The 14,560-nt window shown below is 39.0% G+C and overlaps 2 protein-coding genes across 4 annotated transcripts in view; one reads left to right on the top strand and one right to left on the bottom strand.

The window, feature by feature from the left end:
• The window catches only part of macrod1 (mono-ADP ribosylhydrolase 1), a 69,350-nt gene that overhangs the window by 32,683 nt on the left and 22,107 nt on the right, over positions 1–14,560 (bottom strand). The gene's annotated exons all lie outside the window — the stretch shown is intronic.
• flrt1b (fibronectin leucine rich transmembrane protein 1b) overlaps positions 1–14,560 on the top strand; it is a 33,712-nt gene that overhangs the window by 5,059 nt on the left and 14,093 nt on the right. For both annotated transcript variants that reach the window (XR_013210348.1, XM_077247756.1), the window contains exon 2: positions 9,505–9,940. The gene's annotated coding sequence lies outside the window, so the exon portion shown is untranslated. The remainder of the gene's footprint in view (positions 1–9,504; positions 9,941–14,560) is intronic.

Genomic DNA, 14,560 nt, shown 5'->3' with positions numbered 1-14,560 from the left:
TAAACGAGGCCATAGTTTTATAATTCACAGTTGGGCCTGTGAGAGTGGCGTGTGTGTCAGTGGGGTCACTCTGCAGTGGGTTACATTATAAAAACACAGCTTTACAGATTACAATACAGAATAAAGCTGCTTCACACATGACTACTTTTCTATACATCTTTACATATATCACAGAAAAAATGCTAACAGATGGCTTATATTTTTAAGTCATCACTGTCAGCACCTACAGTAAAAAGCTAAAAACCTAGTGCACAAACAGACAAATAAACATACACACAATGAGCCTTCTACACACTCACTATTATTACAGCTAGTTCACTATAAATTATTGACTATAGCCTTTGTTTCTAATTAATTATTTTGTCAAAGCCACCGGTTTGAATCAAAGTATCTAATGTACTTTGCACACAAAATAGAATAGAGGAAGTAGAGGAAGTGAGATAGTTGAGTGGTTTGAGGCTGGCAGACAGACTGAGCATTTCATGATCTAACTATCAGCACTGTTGCTAGAGCAACTCATATTTTATTCCATATTGGGTAACAGAAAGGTTTCTTTTGTTGTTGTTTGTAGTACAAAATGGCAAACAAATAACACCTTGCCACATTCTTCTTACCCTGGCACTACATTCAAAAATGAAACATTCACTCAGCTTTTTGGTATGGCGTTCAAGTGTCCAATCAATATGAAAGTACTTCTAAAACTACAATAATACAGTGTTAGCTCATGTTTTCAAGGCTGGCAGCTGTAATAATCTCACACTTGATTTCCCAGACTCACTAGCATTACCAAACACAGTAATCTGGAGCTTTTACCTCGGTGCTCTCATCAACGCGGTTACAGAATGTACATTGAAGTTTTTTGAAAATTATTGCTGCTTTCATAAATACATACATGGTAGTGATCGGATATCTGTTCAATAACCCTGTAACTTAATCTTAAAGCTGCAGTCGGCAAGTCTGGCAGATTGAGTGGACTTAGGCAAAATTTTGAATGTTTACAACTCTCATGTCCCTCCCCCACTATCAACGAATACCCTCCCACCGAGTTTGTGCTCGTCAGTGCGTGTGCAACAGTTTTTCTGTGAACGCGCCCATCTCATCAGCATCCATCAACACCATGGAGTATTTGGAGCTATTTAGATAGCACATACAATAACAGTAGCTTTACTACTGTTCTTACCAAGCGGCAACCTCCCTGTCTCTCTCTTGAAACCAACACGGAAGTGAATTAAACTGCAATTCATCGCCTGGCCGCTTGAGGCTGACTGCAAAAGTGAGGCAAATCTGTATCTCCCCCAAGTTAAAATGCCCAACTTTACCGCAGAATTTTTTTTTTTTTTACAGCCTGGTGTCTTAAGTTGTTTTGGTCTATACAGCTAATTTTACCCTTCATGACAACTGTGAGGGGGGTGCATTTTTTTTAGAACTCATCCGTTTAAATTATATTAAGCCTTAAAATGCTGCATAATCAAGGGCGTGGCCACTTGAGTGACAGGTGGATTACCGCTGCTGTTTCTAGCCGTTTGTCTGCTCTCTGTTAGCTATCATGTCACCTCAGCTGATTCCAGCTGCTGAACTTGTCATCTCTGCCGTGTTTGTACTTTTTTCGGGATTATTTCATACAGTTTATTACACGCCTTTTTCACTGCAACTTCAGCAATGTTGTTAAAACTAGCGCTGGATAGCCTAAGTTACCTGAGGTAATTTTGTTACACTAGGCTAAACTGCATAATATCTCATTGTTAATACTTCTCACCATTTATTCCCAGGATACGACCGATTGCTTTCCATATATCCATCTTTTTTAACGTATCCTTGAAAAGGGGGGTTGACTTGTCAAACAGTGGAGGATTTTTTTGTACCTCGACGATTAACTTCTCTCCAATGTCATCTGCCATTTTAAATGCGCGAGACCTTTAAATTAGAGTGGATTCTGATTGGCTGTCAGTGTTTTATCGCTAAAAAAAACGTTCTGAAAGTGATCCCAACGATATCGTTCCTCATATCTTTATCGTTATAGTTGTGGTGTGAACTCTGTTATTTTTTAATATGGAGAACGATTTTTAGAATTATATCTTTATTGTTATCTTTATAGTTATCGTGCTTGGTGTGAACGGGCCTTTAGCCTGAGCAAACTCGAGCAAGGCGGGCGTAGTTTCAGCATCCAGGCACCACAGCTCGACCCACGTCCCGGCTTTTTGCCAATTTTCGTTTATCCGGGAGTGACGCACTGTGACGCACCTCCAAGATGGCGACGAGCGACTCCGCCCACTTTAGGCTTCAAAAACGCTCTTCAGAAACCTACGGGTGACGTCATGGACACTACGTCCATATTTTTTTACAGTCTATGGTTCTTACTCTCGTAAGAAAGATTGAGTAGCATTGATTCTTCCTAAAAGCCGAACTAGGCTATATCCCTTCATCTGGACATGTTTATCCACCTAACGTTACGTTCACACGGATTTCAGTGCAAACAAAGCTAACGAACCTGCCCGGCAAGTGCTAACATTAGCTATCCATACCAACACATTTTGGGCAAACATACTTAGATTACTAACATAACATAAAGTAACTGGTTGATAAAGCACAATTACCTGTGGAGAAGAAATGTTGCAAGCTCTGCATCCAGCTTGAACCCAATTAAATCACGTAAACCACCTTTCAAATGCCGATCCGATGTTGATCCTGGTTTATTTACGGGCACGGTCGCTTTCTTTCTTTACTTCTTTCTTTTCAGCAGGTGTTCTCTTTTCCTGTGTTGTTTTTGACCTCCCTGCTCTTGAGGTTAACCGAGGAATTGGAATCTTTTCCGCCATCACTCTTCCTTACTGGCGAACTTCAGGCGTGTGCATGTGATTGTAACGTGCGCGAGGGGTGGCGTGTGCACGACCTGTGATTGACAGTCAGATCTCACACCCCCCTGCGCTGATTGGACCCGATGATATGGGAGCGGTGGATTTTTGCAAAACAAATAACACGCTGCAGGTGGAGTTAGAAGCTCGGTGTTTTTCTAAAAACACTTTATTTATGTTGTTCTGTCGGATTATAGTTTTGATTTCACTGAATATGATCAAAAAAATGTTGTCGACGGCAGCTTTAATTGCATTTAGTTGTGGGTAATAGGACCATCATTATGATAAATTAATGATGACTGATTTTAGTTCATGTTATATATATATATTTAATACCTTTTCTTTTGCGTTTAAAATAGTTTGAATGTGTAAATTGGAAAGACGAAACACGTCCAAATGATAAACTTTCACTCTATAATGGTTAAATTTAGCAGTTTATATATATATATATATATATATATATATATATAAAATACCAAAATTTCACATACCAGTGAAATTCCACAATTCTATATACCAATTTAGATACTAGCGATCTTCCTCCTCAATCCCTTTAAATTATGGGCAACATGAACAAAACATGTCAAACACATAGCACTACATCAATTCATTTATTTTATTTTTTTCATTCATTAAGCACTTTTATTTCACTCCTAGAAAGTGAGTGTTTACACAACATCAATGACCACAATCAAACCACTTCTGGAAAATCTGAGAAAGCGGAACAAGTTTATGACACTAATACTCTTCTTTTAAACCACTTACTCTAATCTTATAAAATACTCCAACCAAATCATAATTTGTAAGTTATTGATTCATTGTATATTACAGTAAGGAGATTGATGCACAGCTTCAGATAGCCCTGAGCTCTTAGTAATGTCCTTTTTAAGGGGCGGAAATGCAGACAGACTTGTCTTGCTCTCTTGGAGGGGGAACAGCACCCACACAACAATGAGTGTTTTGTCTTATCCTCTGCCAGGCCAGGGTTGTCATAGACACAGGACCTACGTCAGAGTCATTTATTAATCAATGTGGCCGTTTTGGTCATTGACACAAAGTAATTTTTTATTTCGCCTGAATCAAACGCTCTTCTGTTAGACATAGATCTCTAGATGTGCCTCGCCTGCCGTGAACCAGTCAAGAAAAGACAGCGTTGTCTGAAAGAAAGTATGATAGAGGAGATTGTGTCAGAGTTTATAGGTAAAATGGGTCTAAAAGAGTTGCCTGTATAGCTCTAGAATCGATGAAATGGAGGCGATATGAATAAAGTAAATGTGGCTCTAGATAATTGGACAAGGTCTGAAAGGGGCCCGGAACCGTCTGAATAGATGGATTTTATTATTCCATGCAAAAACCAGCTGCAAGCTCTGAACTATAGGCTTTGATAATGCAACTAGTTTTGAAGTGCTGCTAATTTTTTTAACATGTGGCAGGTTAATAGAGTCAGTACGGACATACAAAATAACTTGCATTTTATGTCAAAACTGACATAAAGCATGTGTATAGGCTGAAAGCACATCCTTTTAAACCCTGCAGCCTTCATTGAAATTACATAGCTTATCAAACACATGCTTGTTAAATCATTACAGCTCATTTATAATTTACATGCAGAGAGACCCATTCAAGCAGAGCTACAACTTTTTATATTTGTGCTCAGTTACTTAAAGTGATACTCTGTAGTGTGGGAAGAACGCAAAAAGCATGTACGTGTTCGTGCACAGCATGGTGCCTTGCAGTTTGGCTCTAAATGAGCTATAAAAAAAACAAACAAATGCACAGGCCTCCCATAGGAAGCCAAATACCGCTCAGCTTAGTAGAGATTGCTTCTGAACATGGTTCGTTTCACTCTCCGCCCTGTGAGTGGGGTTTGTCGAACATGTGGGCAACTTTGTTCACTGACCTAAATGCATGAATTCTCTTTATATAAAAAAGTGCCACTTTTTATTCACCCCACAGTGGGGGCTGTTTATTATGACATTTTGCTCTTTCTTGTTGTGTGAAATGCTGATAAGAGAAATTTACCCACATTAAGTCAAATTCAGACAAACCTAATTATTTTTATTCCTGTGTGCACACTCTGATTTCGAGTGTTTGATGTTCATAAGCACTGGCTGAGGGACAGCAAGAGGTATGATTGGTTGTTTATATGTAATTGTGTGTGTGTGTGCGCTTGAAAACAGAGAGAAAGTGAGCACTGGAGTATTCAGCACTTACATTGTCTGCTTATTTCCAGTGACTGCATCATTTACAAAGAGAAAGAGAAGAAAAGGGCAAAAGAGAAATATGGCTGAAATAGTAATCCAAGGGAGGAATATTATTTGAAAGAGTCAAGGAGCTAGTTGAAATGCATCACTAGAAAGAGATTTACGTACATCAATGTTCATGTATAATAGTAATAAAAGTCCATCTTATCCAGCTGGAAGCGTAGATGGTATATTGGTATATAAACAAAATAAATAAATAAATGTAAACAAATTAGAAGACAAGTGAAGACAGGAAAATGACTGGAAGTGGTGACAGTGATAAATGTGTGTCATATATTTACATTGATGAGATACTCACCTCAAGAAAAGTAAACATAATATAAGAAAATATTAGAAATGTGATAGCAATAACAACATTTTGCCTTCAAAGAATAATAGGAGGATGAATTTGAAACAGGACAAATACACTAAAGATTGGTTGAGTAAAAATGTGGTTTAGCATTTACTTGTTCATTAGGGACCATGAGAGAGAGGAAAAATATGAGATGTGGAATTTAGAGAGAGGATGAAGAAGCATAAATTATTTCAGTAGCAAAATACTGCATAAAATGTAATGGTCTGTATTCATAGTAGTCAGGTATTTCTAAAATAAAAGAGAGAGAATTTGAACCACAGACAGTAATGCTATCCCTGGAAATCTCTAAATGCATTTAATCAACGAGGTGACACATAACATTGAATTTTCTTTATTCAGACAACAATGAAAAACACACTCGATACAAGAGTATATTTCTCATCAAACCAAACACCAACGCTCTGTTAAACCCCTGGGTCAAGAACATGAATTCTTGTCCATTAAAATGATTTTATAGGAGATGACTGCTTAGTACACAATTTTATAGACAGACGAGATGTGCAGCTACCGCTGTCAGAGTTATGAGGGGTAGGGTTTCATTCGGATGTTGCAGGTGCAGATGTAAAACTCCAAACGCACCACCATCCTGCTGCTACATTTGACTCCATCTTTCATGATTAACAAAAGGTAAATAAAGCTAATTCATTCTCCACTTTCTGTAGGCATTCAAGTGAATTCATCTATCTTCTTTGCAACTTATGAATTACAGTACCGTCATTCATGACATCAGACAAAAAGAAAGGCAAAGAATATTGAGGCATGTCACTCAGAATACACCAAAATAAGATGATCAGAGATTTTTTATGCTACTTAGAAAACCCCATAACATAATAAGGATGAATGCCTTAGTCAAACTTCCACTATTTGTCCTTGTCCTTGCATCCCAGTCATACTTTGCCTATAATGCAATCAGCCTTAAGACTAAATGATGCTTGTATGCGTTTATAAATACCAGTAAGCTTTGATGTTTTTTTTTTTGTATTCCATATACATTCAAGAGTTCTCTGTTACTTCAGTGCATTAGCTCTCTCTCTCTCTCTCTCTCTCTCTCTCTCTCTCTCTCTCTCTCTCTCTCTCTCTCTCTCTCTCTCTCTCTCTCTCTCTCTCTCTCTCTCTCTCTCTCTCTCTCTCTCTCTCTCTCTCTCTCTCTCTCTCTCTCTCTCTCTCTCTCTCCATCTTTATCACATTCACAAGCCACTGGCTCTGTTCAGTGCACAAACACTGAATATAATAAGGACATAAATCAGTATGGGCATTTATGCATTAATGGTTCACAGATTACAGTAAATGCACTGGTGAACATCCAAGAGGATGGGAGCCAAAAGAGAGAAGAGAGGAAGCGCACAGGAATAATACAGGAAAATGGGGATAACGGAAAAACAGGGTGCATTCCCGTCTTTGCTCATTCACGCATCCCTGTCACACTTACCCCTCATCTCTGCTTCTCCCTCTCTTTGCTCCTGGTTGTTCATGCTAAAAGGCTGCAGTGTGTGGGTGTGTGTTGAGAGGCTGGTCACATCCCTGCGTCTCCTGCCATTTTCACTCCCGTTGCTGAATTACCCCTGATTACCTTTAGCTAATTATCATTAGATCTTAGAGAGTGAAATACACACATACACAGGCACACACATATTACTATTCAGCTCTGCAGAGCCACTGGCAGTTAAAGATCTGAGACATCACTGGACTGCAAAAAAAAATAAAGAAAGAGAGAACGGTACCTAGGCACATCTCATCAAGGTGTTTGTACTCCACTGTCAAAACATCTCTGTGTAGCAATTATATATTTTTTTCCTTTCTTCACTGAATAGTAGGTAATTACAACGAGTAGACTGAGCAATGAATTAGTCTGCTTTCTGAAAAGAAGTTTTAAAGCGTCATTAACCGAAGACAGATCTGTCGTTTCATGAATGTGACAATTGTAGAATATTCTAGAGAGCACTTACAATTCTAGAACGCCGAGTCGCATTGACAAAACCATTTTGAAAAACAAAACTGTGCTGTGGACTATCACTACAACACTGTAGCCTGGAGGCCTAGAGAACTAGTTTCAGAGGCATGTGCTGATATGAGAACTGAAAAATATCCTGACACACAAGTATGCCCTCCGGCCAATGCTCTGCTATTATGGCGTCTATCTTCGTATCCCCAATGTAAGCCACATACAGACACTCACTGTTCAGTAAAATACCACAATTCCTGAGGGCCCTACTGTGTACCAATCATGTCATATTAACTGAGATTACTGCTCTTATGTGCAAGGGACCAGCCAGTAACACAAAGCTCTTCAGTTGTTTACATTGTTAGCCAGCCAATACAACAACGTTGTTCATCAGTGCTTGTTGTGAATTAATAATGAACTGGATTTACTGGGGTGTAATTATTTCATGATGTACTTGAGTAATATTTTATGACAAAGCTGTGTGAGGAACAAGATAGACCATTAAGATTTCATGCTCCTTCATGATCCTAAGACAAAGCCTAGTGAGTCTCAGTGTGTCTGTCTTTGTGTCAGTGCTGTGAATATGTGTTGTTGTGGATACTAGGCCTGACAGTCATTTCTGCCACCAAATTTGATTCCAATAGGTTCATCAATCTTCCTTCTTTCCTTTACTCCTCCATCTGCCCCTCTCTCTCTTTTCCATTCTCTCTCCCTCGCTCAGCAAATGAGAAATTGAAAGGCAGAGATGGTTGGGTTACGTGCACAGGATGGCAAAAATGTTTGACATGAGCTCATACACACATGCATGCACACAAACACATATACACAGACACACTCACCCTCAAACATGCAGGGGCATACAAATCAAAACACATATGTATCACCATTCTTATAACTTTAAGAATGGAGGACATCTGTACCTTCAGCAATATTAACAGCCCCGGAGCATTGGAAATGCACTACCCTACTCCAGGTGAACATTATTACTGTCCATTTTCAGCATTTACTGAAGTAAGTCTGGGGATGGAGGTCACTGCGAGCATGACAGCAGCACTGATATAACCTCTTATCATCTCGCATCATAATCTCTTCCCTAATGTGACTGCCCTATTATACCGTACGAGAGACAGAGTGGCAGAGTGTGAAAGGTGAAGAGAGAAGGGCAGCGGGCTGTGTATTTGTCTGGTTTTATACCCGCTAGACATTTTAAGCCATCTGCCTGAATAGCCCTTATGTTTTTTTCACCATCTACGAGCATTGATTGGCGAAAATTCCCCAATACGTTTATTGATTTTAATTAGCCATCTTTGTCCTTATTACTCATCCTCTGCTCAATTCCCTTTACATTAGCTGTGTGCCTTGGAAATGCTCCCTGCCTCCTCTCACACTTGGTACTATGGGCCTCCGCTGATCCATCTTCAGGCTGCTACGTCCACATGGTTCATTATATTTCTGCAATAATGTTTTTGATCACTCCCAATCTCTGACTGGACCATGAAAAAGCAATTAGACTGGGAGTCAGTGGGACCCAGAGGAGACTTTAAACATCACAAACACATATCAACCACGTCAGGCCTGGGAATTTAAACAGATTCAGCCCACTACGATACAAAGAGAGTTAACAGTTGCTGGTTCAGAGGCTTTAGTCCCAAAGCAGCAGTTCTAGTAAACATAAAAAAAACACTCACAGTGGAAATCTAAACATATGAAAATACATTATGCATAATTTAGACTCACCTAAAAAAAATTGTCTCAGAAATCCCTTTACCTAATACATAATAGTACGTCGAAAAAGACACCCATCATTTGTTGCCCTTCCTCAGTCTCGTCAACAGTGTGACCCAGTTTCCAACAATACGTGTGTGCTTTGATTTTTGCGTTTTTGGTCCTGGCTATGGCTTAGAGCAGCCTGTAAAAGAGATTTTCCACTTAATTCTGCACACTGAACTTGACTTCACCATTTTCAGAGTTGATATTCTTGAAATAGTTATTTTTAGGTCAAGCCAAGTTTAAAGAGAAAATGACCCACTGTGAATATTAAAGTCTTTCCTGTCCTGGCACTCTAATTCACTGAAAATGTTTTCTTCACAGGTAGCACGGTGTCAAATATGAGGGGTTGCAACATCCTAGTCATCCATCTATTCTGATTCAAAAAAACAATATCAACATGATGTCAACTTTGATGGACACACTGCAACTTGAATACACATCATCGGCTCGGATATTCTCTTGCTGTACGGAAGTGATGAAAATTTTGGCTGCTTCTATTGATTGACACTGGAAAAAATTCCCTGGTTTTTTTCTGGTTGACGTTATGCTTTTTCAGTGCCTACAATTTATAGGAATCCAACAAATAAAGAGCTGCAATTTTCATTGGTCACTGAAGTTAAATGACATAGAGGATCAAGAAGAAAGACCTTGAGCACTATTCATTTCCTATCTTGAATCAAGAGGACGAGTAACACCGCTCAAACACTGATTGCTCAGACCTACCAGCCAAAGGACAATGTGGGATACCTGCTAGATGGTAAGAACAGTTGCTTTTGTAAAAACGAGCCAACTTAAAAATGATTAGATTTTAGGAATTCTTGAATGCCTACATCCTGTCCTAATACATGAAATGTGTAAAGAGCTGTGTGGCTGGATAAAAAAAATTGTGCATCAGAAATATATCTTTCTATGTCAACAGAATTGAATTAGAAACTAAAAAGAAAGGAAATAAAGACTCAAGAGAAGGATCAAAAAAGCAGATTTAGGCTGAATGAAAATGCAGGATTGACACAGGAGGATCAGCAGGATATACAGAAAAGAAGGAAAAAAAACAGTAAGATTAAAGAAGTGTATAAGAAGAGATTATAAGAGATAAGAGATGCACAGTGGGCGGTTACAGAGATGGCCGGGATGAAAACCTTCTTCAGAGCAGAGAAACGTTTCAGTGAAGGATAGAGAAACAGACAAGAGATGCAGAACAGAGGGAAGGTAAAGGTAACCTGCCTACATACAAATGTTTCAAACTGTGCAGCAGGTTAGAGACAGAGCTTCTCGCAGTCACTCTTCCATCTAAAGGCAAGTGTTTATCAGTATTTTAACCTTTTTGTTCATCCGTTCCTTTTGTAACATTAATGTTCCGAAGTTAGATTAGACAAATAAAAAAGCCTATACTTTAATAATAATAAGTACACGGTTTTCTTTACTGAAAAAAACACAAAGCGAGTCTCAGTCTGGTATTTTCCCTCTAGTCATAGCCAATACGGCATCATCATTTATAACATCATAACATTAATACATTTTGGCCAAATGTAAACGAAAGGAAAAACTTGTCAGTTAAACTGTGTAAAGTACAAGTAAAGTCTGCATGGTTAAAAACAAATACACATTCAAAATTGTGTTTTTAAGAGTAAAAAAAGTCATTTTATAATTACCTTCAGAAATAATGTAAAATACAGGCAAATAAAGCAAAATGTTTATAAACATTATAAACACTATTAAAGGTGCAAAACGCAAGTCTCTGAGTTTTTGCAGAACTACGCCCCCTCTGGCGACAAGCAAAACTGTAACCAGAGTTGTGCACGTTCATGGACCACACGCACACGCACGCATGCACGAGTACGAGCTGTTCATAACTAAAGGAGCATCTGCCGCACAGATCTTTGGTGTACAGCCAAAATGTCTTCAGTGGTAATAAAGTTATAAATCTGCAAGTCATTTCAAATATATGGAAGGAAAGACATTTGAGTAAATTACTCTTATGTGTGAGGGGAAAAACAGGGGTAGTAGAAAACTTTGTTTATGTTTTTACTGTATCCACCTATGATTGTACACAAAAACATAGTTAGCATCTTTTATTGGATATGTTTTATGTTTCATGTTGTACTATTCTTCCGAACACAATTCCTAGTTTATGAAACTGTTCACTAACAATGGTAGTAAAACCAATTCTGATTGTACATGTATCTAGCTTACGCTAAAGCATTACACATTTTACGCATCGTCATTTGTTGTCATACATAGATTGGCCGTTCAAACATTAGAGACTGGGCTATATCTTACCGTTTTATCAAGAAAAAAGCCAACTGAGGATCCCGTTTGAGACCAAGAGCAGACCGGAGATCTCTCCATTTGTTGAATGCCTTCCCGAGGTTGACTCTCGTCTTACTCCGATGCCTGTCTGACTCCAATTTGGACCTTTTGGTGGCACTAGACAAAAATTTTATTTTATTTACTTTACGTGGAGTTTGCGTTGGGGTTTGGAACGGACTACAAGCCGGTCTCTTTGAATCCATCTTCTACCTTTGACGCACGAGTTGTCTTCGCTGATGCGGAGAATGGCGGCGCCGGCGAAAACACAAACCTGCGAGACATAGCCCGGTGAGCGTGAACGCGCATGACGTCACGCCCAGTCTCAAATTCGAACCCGAATCCCTCTTATTTATTTTACTTTACAGGATTATAGAGGCAATTGCAGTGATCAGAGAAGGGCTCATTCAGCCCATCAGGCAATTGTTTATGCATGTATGGGTTAGAAAACGTGTATTTTTAACATGAATTGTTGCGCAATGCACCTTTAAAATAAATATAGGCTATTCCCCCACTCCACAACAAATCCTTTAAATTTAACGGTATTCAGAACAGAACAAGAATGAAAAATATAAGTAGCTATATAAATGTCAAACTAAAACAAATTCATTTGAAACAAAACTGAATGAAACCCGAATTGGGCTCATGCCTACCTCTCTCATTCGGCACAAATCCAAATGTTTCCATATTTGCAATGTATTTGGATGCTAAACTATTATTTATTGTGTTAACTATAGGCTTTGTACTTAACTCACTTTCCAATATCAACGTTAAACATTATCCTACATGTGCAAAAATGTGCTGTCATAAATTACTAAAACGACATTCGAATTTGACAAATAAACAAATTTCTTGTTCCTAATAGTCAACATAATGCAGGGGAAACTGTAGAATGAACTGCAGCAGTGTTAAACATGAGTCGTAAAATTACAACACTCGAACTATAAATGTATGAATTAAACTCACAGAGACTGTCAACAGTTTCTTTTCCATGCATCATTTTATTATATCCATGTATGTGGTTACAGTCAAATCATATAAAACAGTGAAATCGCCCTCGAACTCTTCTGTCTTGCCTGCACTCGAGATGGTGACGTGAGCTCCACTGAAAGTCTTCTTTCCCATTGGTTGTCGCTCGTGAAAATCGCTTCTCATTTGCATAAAGTTAAAATTTCTGAACTTTTGTCGCGTCTCGCGTCGCTTGACACACCTGTATTCTGTAGGCAATGGTCACTGTCACTCGTGTCGCCGGAAGTGGCCAGCACTCCATTGACATCAAGGGGGTAATCCATCAGCTGGAAACTGAAGCCTTGCGGGAGCCGCCATTGTAGCAGAACTTCACCTGCTGTTAGCATTCCATTGACTCCCATTCATTTTGGCGTCACTTTGACAGCGAACAACTTTACATCTGAGGCGTCCAAAGACTTAATTTGTCCATTATTTATTTCTAAAGAAACAGGACAATGTATAAAAGGCTCCATTACTTTGTATCTTACGTTATGGCCCCGTAGAGGTCGTTTTTGTTAAAAACAGGCTAACGATTGCGTCATAACCACGTGACTTATGCCACATATGCCACACAATAGAGACATTACCGTATAGACAGGAGGAGAAGCTCGCAGGCAATCTTTTAAGGTCTATGAGGCAATCGGGGGGACATAGAGGCATAAAGTCAATGGAGAAGTCCATAGATAGAGAGTCCATAAAAACAACGGGACAAAATATTTCAACAACTTTTTTGAGGAATTAGGTGATTCAGATTTTTTTCTTGCCACAGCTACTAGAAGATTTACAACGTTCAGACTGTCGTCAAGCTCAGTTTGAGCCTGCGCAGTCGCAAAGCCATCAGACAGGAAGTGCAATTATAGGGCTTCAGTCTTCTCCGTTGAAATCAATGGGGTCGCTGTGTCCATTTCTTTTACTGTCTATGATTGAAATGAATGGGATCGTGCTGCTTTGTCGCTGGCGAATGGGGCTTAACTGTGCGTGTCCACTACAGCGGTAAAACTCCACTCAGTGCCGCTGGCTACGCTATAACGTCTCCGATTTGGGGTGTCTGTTGCGAGTGTGTTTAATCTATGTTTTTTACAACACACGGACAATATAATCATCAGAGATGCACGCAATTACATTTGGAAATAGACTAGCTTTGTTTCCAAATGCGCCAAGCAAAGATATCCTGTCAATTTTATAAACTTTTGTGAACTAGAGCCAGTATAATCACAATGAACACATCCAAACTGAAATATTTATTTTTATTAACAACTGCAAAGTGACTAATTTGTAAATAAAAATGATTTACACGTTAAATCCAGCATAAACTCTGGCACAATCTGCATATTTGTAAACTCTAGACAAGACACGTCACATCCCGAACCTCACAGCGATTGGCTGACGACCGCATTTTTGAACTACCCAACCTTTTTGACGCTCTCGGCCACTCTCTACGCTTTCTCCGGTCCGCTGTGAATCCCAAAATGCACTGCGCCAGCATGAAGCTCGACTTCAATAGGAATGAACTGAAAACGCTCGCTCCGCGCCAGTGGACACGCACCGTAAGCATTCTGTAATCACTCCGCTTCGGAACCACACCGGAAAAACTGCTCCGTGTTCACTCCATTTTAAAAGTTATTCTGATATGTTTATATATATTCTGATATATCATGAACATCTGACCACAACATTTATAATGCTATATGTAGGCTAATGGCTAGTGACCATGCCTATAGAAATGCACATTTACGGAATACATAAGAGAGTAGTCGGTTTCTTTTCGTTTTGAATTGTTTTGTTTAAAATTAGACATTTCAAGCTTTCTTTAGATATACTTTTCATGACTGTGAAGTAGCCTATACGCTGAGTTTCGGTTCATTTATGAGATGAGCTCCAGTTCACGAGCAATGCAATCGCGCCAGCGCCTCCTGATTATAATTACTGTCTGCTATATTTGCTTCTCATTTATTAAATCTAGGCAATTGGTTGCTGAAACATTGATTAAAATTAAGACACAATTTTAATACAAAACGAAATTCACTATAAGTTTTGTTTTGTATAAAGTAGTGGTCGACCG

The sequence above is a fragment of the Siphateles boraxobius genome, unplaced genomic scaffold (genome assembly GCF_051911475.1).
Source record: "Siphateles boraxobius isolate OS27281-9 unplaced genomic scaffold, OSU_SipBor_1 3, whole genome shotgun sequence".
NCBI classification, from domain to species: Eukaryota; Metazoa; Chordata; class Actinopteri; order Cypriniformes; family Leuciscidae; genus Siphateles; species Siphateles boraxobius.
Note: the sequence above shows the minus strand (reverse complement) of the source record. Positions and strands in the feature narration are given on the sequence as shown.